At 47.7% G+C, this 5,718-nt stretch overlaps 1 long non-coding RNA gene across 1 annotated transcript; it reads right to left on the reverse strand.

Annotated features, from left to right (window-relative positions):
* Window positions 1-2,575: 2,575 nt before the first annotated feature.
* Window positions 2,576-3,756, reverse strand: LOC121469260 (uncharacterized). The gene is made up of 3 exons (XR_012054110.1): window positions 3,643-3,756; window positions 3,238-3,344; window positions 2,576-2,704 (listed from the first exon to the last, which is right to left on the reverse strand). It is a non-coding gene; the product is annotated as an uncharacterized lncRNA (long non-coding RNA).
* Between the last annotated feature and the right edge of the window lie 1,962 nt (window positions 3,757-5,718).

Raw genomic sequence — 5,718 nt, forward strand, 5'->3', positions numbered from 1 at the left:
GCAAACCACCTCTGGAATGATTGTGATCTCGTTTGAGGTGTGCCTGCTGTCGCCTAATATCAATACAGTGGTGTCGTGGTCGCAGTAAGGGAGCTCCAGGAACCCTATAGGAACCCTCACCAGGTCCTCATCTGGAAATGTGATTGCAATAGTGCTCGTGAGGACCCGGCGGTTGTCTGGGTCTAGATTTGCGGTTCTTCGGAAGAGGCGGAGTCCGTCCTCATGGCTATGCCAATCCTCCGAAATTGACCGCTGGGCCACTGGTCCTCATGGATGGTAGGAAGGCTCGGGCGCTGTGAGGGGCCACTTGGTGTCATTGCGCGGCCCCTCCTTGTGCTCCACGGCCCGTTTCCCGACGGCTGGTGTTGCTGCTGTGGGTTCCTAGAGTAAGGCCTCGGCAGGGGGAACATAAGGATGGTACTGCCGCTCTGGGGGCCAATGCGGGCTTGTATGTGCCCCATCTAGCCACACCGAAAGCAGTGAACAGTGTTCATGTTAAGCATGGCCTCCCCGATCCCCTTACTCACGGCCATGGCGACAGCGGCTTCCATTGAGGTGGCTTTGGTGCAGGCCTCCACCATCTGAGCGATGGTGGGCTCCGGGTCCTGAGGCAGGGCTCACAAGATCTTCTTGGTCTCAGATGTCGCATTTGTCATGGCCATCTTTCAGAGAAGCTCTTCCCGTGCTGCTGGGTTGTCTATTTGCCGGTCAATGGCGTCTTTGAGCCTGTCCACAAACTTAATAAATGTTTCCTCTGGCCCTCAGACTATGGATGAGAAGCTCTGGAGGGGGGTTTTACCATCCGGTATTTTTAAAAGTGCGACCCGGTCGGCCTCCCTGATGTCGTCCAGGAGGGCCACAGGGAGCAGTATTTGGTCCTCTGGGCGGCTGAAGTTGCCCTCCCCCGCCAAAGCCTCCAGTCCTTCCTCCCCCTCACCGAGCACCTGTGTTAGATTATGTTTTTTGAGAGGAGGCTTCAACAATTTTTTCCAGTGAATCTCCCAGAGTAATAGCTCGGTGGGGGTAAGCAATGACTTTGCAATATATCGCAAGTCGTGCTGGACCAGAGTGTGTCCCGAGAATGTCAGATCTAAGACATTCTTAAAAAATGAAGAGTCCCTTCCGTAGTCTTTGGCCGCCTTCCTCAACTCCTTCACTTCCACATAGGGAAGTTTCTCCCACCTGGGTTACCTTAGCCTCCTCAAAATTACCGGTGCCGCAAATGGCCCTAGGTCCTTGGCCAGCTCAAGGTCTCCATCCTTGATGGCCTCCTCCCTGATCCAGGCCCAACCGCCTCCCGACCTAGGGAGGCTGTGATCCTGTATGAGCTCAAAGGCAGCTCTAGTGACACGGGCAGCACTTCGTAATATCTTCAGAATACGACTCTGAAACAGAAAATGCAACTTGTTCTTTTACAGCCAAGATCCAATTATCTAATTTAAAATCAGCAATTTGACTGGTATCTGATCAACTTCCAGGTAAAATGAACACCACCTGTTCTCAGGAACTCCAGAGAAGGAAAGACATTCTCCCTTCAACGCTTCATACTACAGGCGCTGCTCTTACAAGAAGTATTCAGGTAGCAAGACAATTTTCTCTTTTTGTCCAAGGTTTTGATACTTGAAATACTCAGGGTGGATGCTCCCAAACCTGAGAGCTCCTGGCATGTGAGTTTCCCTCTGCTGAAGCACTGTTCAGGTAACAAATGTGCTGGCTGGGGAATAGAGACCCCAAAAAGAAAAGGCCCCGACTGCAGGAGCAAAACCGTGGCACCCATGTGAGGCTCCATGATGGCAGGAACCTGTTCCAGTTTCAGGAGATAAGGATGGGACTGGTTTAGACACAAGCAATTATTTCCCCCTCCACACATACACAAAACTGTTATATGTAATAAATGTAATTCACGCCAGTATAATGTGATATGTGTAACATTTGATATTGTTGCCGGCATTGGGAGCTGCCCCCACATATTTGAAAACCGGTTTCTGACAAAACCTCATTTGCAACCTAATACATGTGGCTCGACCTGAGATGGGATCACTGAAATCGTCTGGGCTGATACATCTGAAAGCCTGTAACCCCATCAAGAAGATTAATCACCACCAGACCCTGAATTCTTCCACCCCAGCACAGAGAAAAGGGACTTTATGAATATGTGGGACTTTGAATGGGAAGAAAAGACTGATTGCCAAAATCCCAGCCTCAGGCAGAATATTTCCTATAAAAACTGCTTGTGCCAAGAGGGTGGTGTGTGGCATAGAGAGACTCTCTGCTGGAGTAGTCAAACCTGTGACCCACCCAGTGCTGATCCCGGGCTTGGTACTGTTCTTTTCTTTGTGGCTGTCTCAGATAGAATTCAATTGCTGTAATAATTTTTTTATTATTATTTTTTTTAATTTGGCTGGATCAATTTTTATCTATAACAAAACCAACAAGGAACAGATTTTCAAGAGGACCAAGGCAGAGTCAGCTGTTCCTTTCTGTTTGGTACTTGAGATCTCAAAGCCATGCAAGCTTCTGTGGTTTGGGGTTTTTTGGAACTTTCTTTTCAAATTCTTACCTGGGAGCCCTCGTCACACAAAAGACTGTTGAAAAAGGAAAGAATGATCTGGAAAATCCTCTGGTAGTCATAAAGCTCATAGCAATTTTTGTCACGCAGCCCTTCCCCAAGAAATCTGAGGATCCACTCACGCTCTGTTTTGTACTGGAAGCCACAAGGAAAAATGCCACTATCAGACATATAGACATTTCCAAAGAATAACTGCTCCTAAGAGCACAAAACCCTGGTTCCCTCTGAGTGCCAGCTCAGGGCTTACCACAGCTTGTTCTGGATCTCTCTCTTTCCACTACTATCAAATTTAATCACTAACAGCCATTGGGAACAGTCAGTCGGCAGCCCGAACATGCAGTGGAAATGGAATTTTAGAAGTTGCTGTTTCTAAAATACTTCAGTTGAACTCAAAGTTACTAATCTAAAGTCAAATAGGAATTGTGGCTAGCCAGGGCAGAATATTCTGTTTCTTGTGCTCACAGAGCATACACAGCACAACTCATTGTGCGTTAGTATTAAGAAAACAACAAAAACCCCACGGAAATAACATTTTTAATTCCAATATGAAACATAAGAAAGATGCATCTAATTAACTACCTGTGGGAGAATGAGATTTCATTGTATTTTTATGGCTGTTTTTAATACATTCCAGAAGAATTACTGGATACCTAAAATGGGACTCTTACCTCAAAATCAAAACTGTAGAAAAGCTGGAAAAAACCTGGTACCTTCCTCAGGTCCAAATACTGGTGTGACAGAAGGAATCTGTTTACCTTTATGTACATGTGCTCCTCTGTAAAGAGAAAAAGCTGGCATTGTGGAGGAGGAGAATGCTCCCAATCCACAAGCACAGACAACAATTCGTGGAAGCTGTGGTGAATGTGCAGCGCTCCAAGCTGGGAGAACAGCCCAGCAACCACAGAAGGCCTTTGCTCTGAAGCTCATTCCAATTGCTGCCCACCCTCCCCTTCTCTTGCCCAGGAGGAAAGGCTCAGTCAAGAGTGCGCGAGCACAGAGCAGGTGAGGAGAGCAACGCTCCCTAGGGCTCTGTTTTTCACCCCAGCAGTGACACACACAGCAAGTTCCAGTACCTGGCTTCAGGATTTGCTTTGCCACACGGGCAGCGTAGAGTGTCAGGGAGAAGGTGAACCTGAGGCTGGGCTGCCTGATTCCGTTCTGCATGGCATCCAAGAGATACAGCAACTGCAAGAGCCCAGGGAGAGAAGCCTGAAGCACAGCCCAAATCAATGCAGCAGGAGCACAAAGAAATCGATCAGCTTCCGGGACATTTCATGGACCATACAGGTAAGAGCCCTAATTCAGCAAACTTAAGGGTTTGGCGATGTCAGGATCAAAACACCCAGAAACAGAAACTGAAAAAGAAATGGAACTGAAGCTGGCTAAAAGCTATCCCTGCTGATGACTCCTTCAAACAACTTGCTCATGAGGAGGCAGTGATTGTTTCAATACTCACCAGCCCACCTGGCTGAGGTCAGAGCTCTCTGCCCACTGAGGACACGGCAACAAGTGGGGACTGTTCTCCCACTCTCCAGCACAGACCCGTGACACCAGAGAGAAGGTTACAGAGCAGAAATAGCCAGAAGATGCTCTCTGCTTCCATACACTCTCTGATCGATCATTCCAAAGGAAAGTCCCCATGGATTGGAAGCAACCACCTTTCATTTTTCCTCCGGAATCGTCACTGCCTCGCCTTTCTGTGCAAGTGTTTCCTTCTGTGCCCATCCCCAGAGCATGTTTAGTCCATCTTTTCTTCCCCACTGCAGCTCTCCAGCACAAGTGCCACTTCTCACACACACAAAGCAAACAGTCATCTGCTTCAGGTTTGGCTTAGAAAGTAAAAACTTTAGTGCGTCTGGCTACGTGATTAAAACACACAGACGCGTGGGTGGTCACAGTTGGACAGCTTTTCAGGAGGGAAAAGAGCTGATTCGACAGCACACCTCCATACACCTTCAGAAAAAAACAGAATTCATAGCAACTCCTAAGACCCCTGCTGAGGAACCCAGCCCTCCTGGGGACACCCAATGCAGCAGCCACGGGAAAAGGATGGGAAAAGCCAAGCTTGGAGTGAAAAAAAGATTACGTGAACACAGCAGCTTGTAAAAAGCCTTCACACAGCAACAGTGGGAGCCAGTCCCATTTGCTCCGTCCTTGCTTTTTGGGATGACCTAAATAGGAAATAAAAACACATGAAGCACAAGGCAGACCTAGGGTGTACCAGGTGTTCGTTTTGGCAGCGTGGATGACAAACGTCTCTTTGCGCACTAACAGGCATTCCGGTTTCAATCCACCCTTAGCCCAAGCCTTCCTCTCCTCCCATTCCCCAGCGCTCTGCTCGGGGCTCTGGAGCTCTCGCTCTTTCCTCCCGCAGCAGCGCGGCACCGGAACGCAGCGAGGCAAAGCGGGCCGGAGCCGCCCATCCTGCGTACCTGTCAGCGCACGGCGGCGGGCACCTCTGCTCTTGCGGGCAGGGAGACGGCTCGGGCACCTCCAGCGCCGGTTCTGCCCCGGTGCTTCCGTGTTTTCCTGCACTTCCCCGCACCGGAGCGGGCGGGGCCTGGAGGCGGGGGGGTTTGTGCGAGAGTGGAGACGGCGGGGAAGCACGGGGAGGCGGCGGGACGGGGACGGGGACTCGCTTGACCTTCCAAGGAGGGCGGCAGGAGGGGCGGGGAAAGCCAGGGAAGGCGGCAAAAAAGAACAGGCGCGATCCCCTTCAAAGCATCCTCTACAATAAATGTCCCAAAACATCCCGCACAAAAAACCACACCAACAAAAAAACCCTGCCTCTAACCCAATAAGAACCAAAAGAAAAAACATTTTCTTTTAAACTATATTTCAATATATTTTATTCACATTTTTATTTATAATTTATATTGTTGTATAATGATAAGTTTATCATTTCTTACATTTATTCCTATTTATTATATTTTACTATAATTTATATTTTTATACATATCTTAATATACTGATTATATATTTTTATATTTAGATTTATATTTCTAAAAGGTTTATATTGTTTAAAATAAAACCCCTGCCTCTACCCAAATAAAAACCTAAAAAAACCCGTTTATTTTAAACTGTGTTGAATTTTTTTTTTCATTTCTATTTTTTGCATTTATATTCAAATATACATTTTAAATGTAGAC

Source organism: Taeniopygia guttata, chromosome 1 (genome assembly GCF_048771995.1).
Source record: "Taeniopygia guttata chromosome 1, bTaeGut7.mat, whole genome shotgun sequence".
In the NCBI taxonomy this organism is placed as follows: domain Eukaryota; kingdom Metazoa; phylum Chordata; class Aves; order Passeriformes; family Estrildidae; genus Taeniopygia; species Taeniopygia guttata.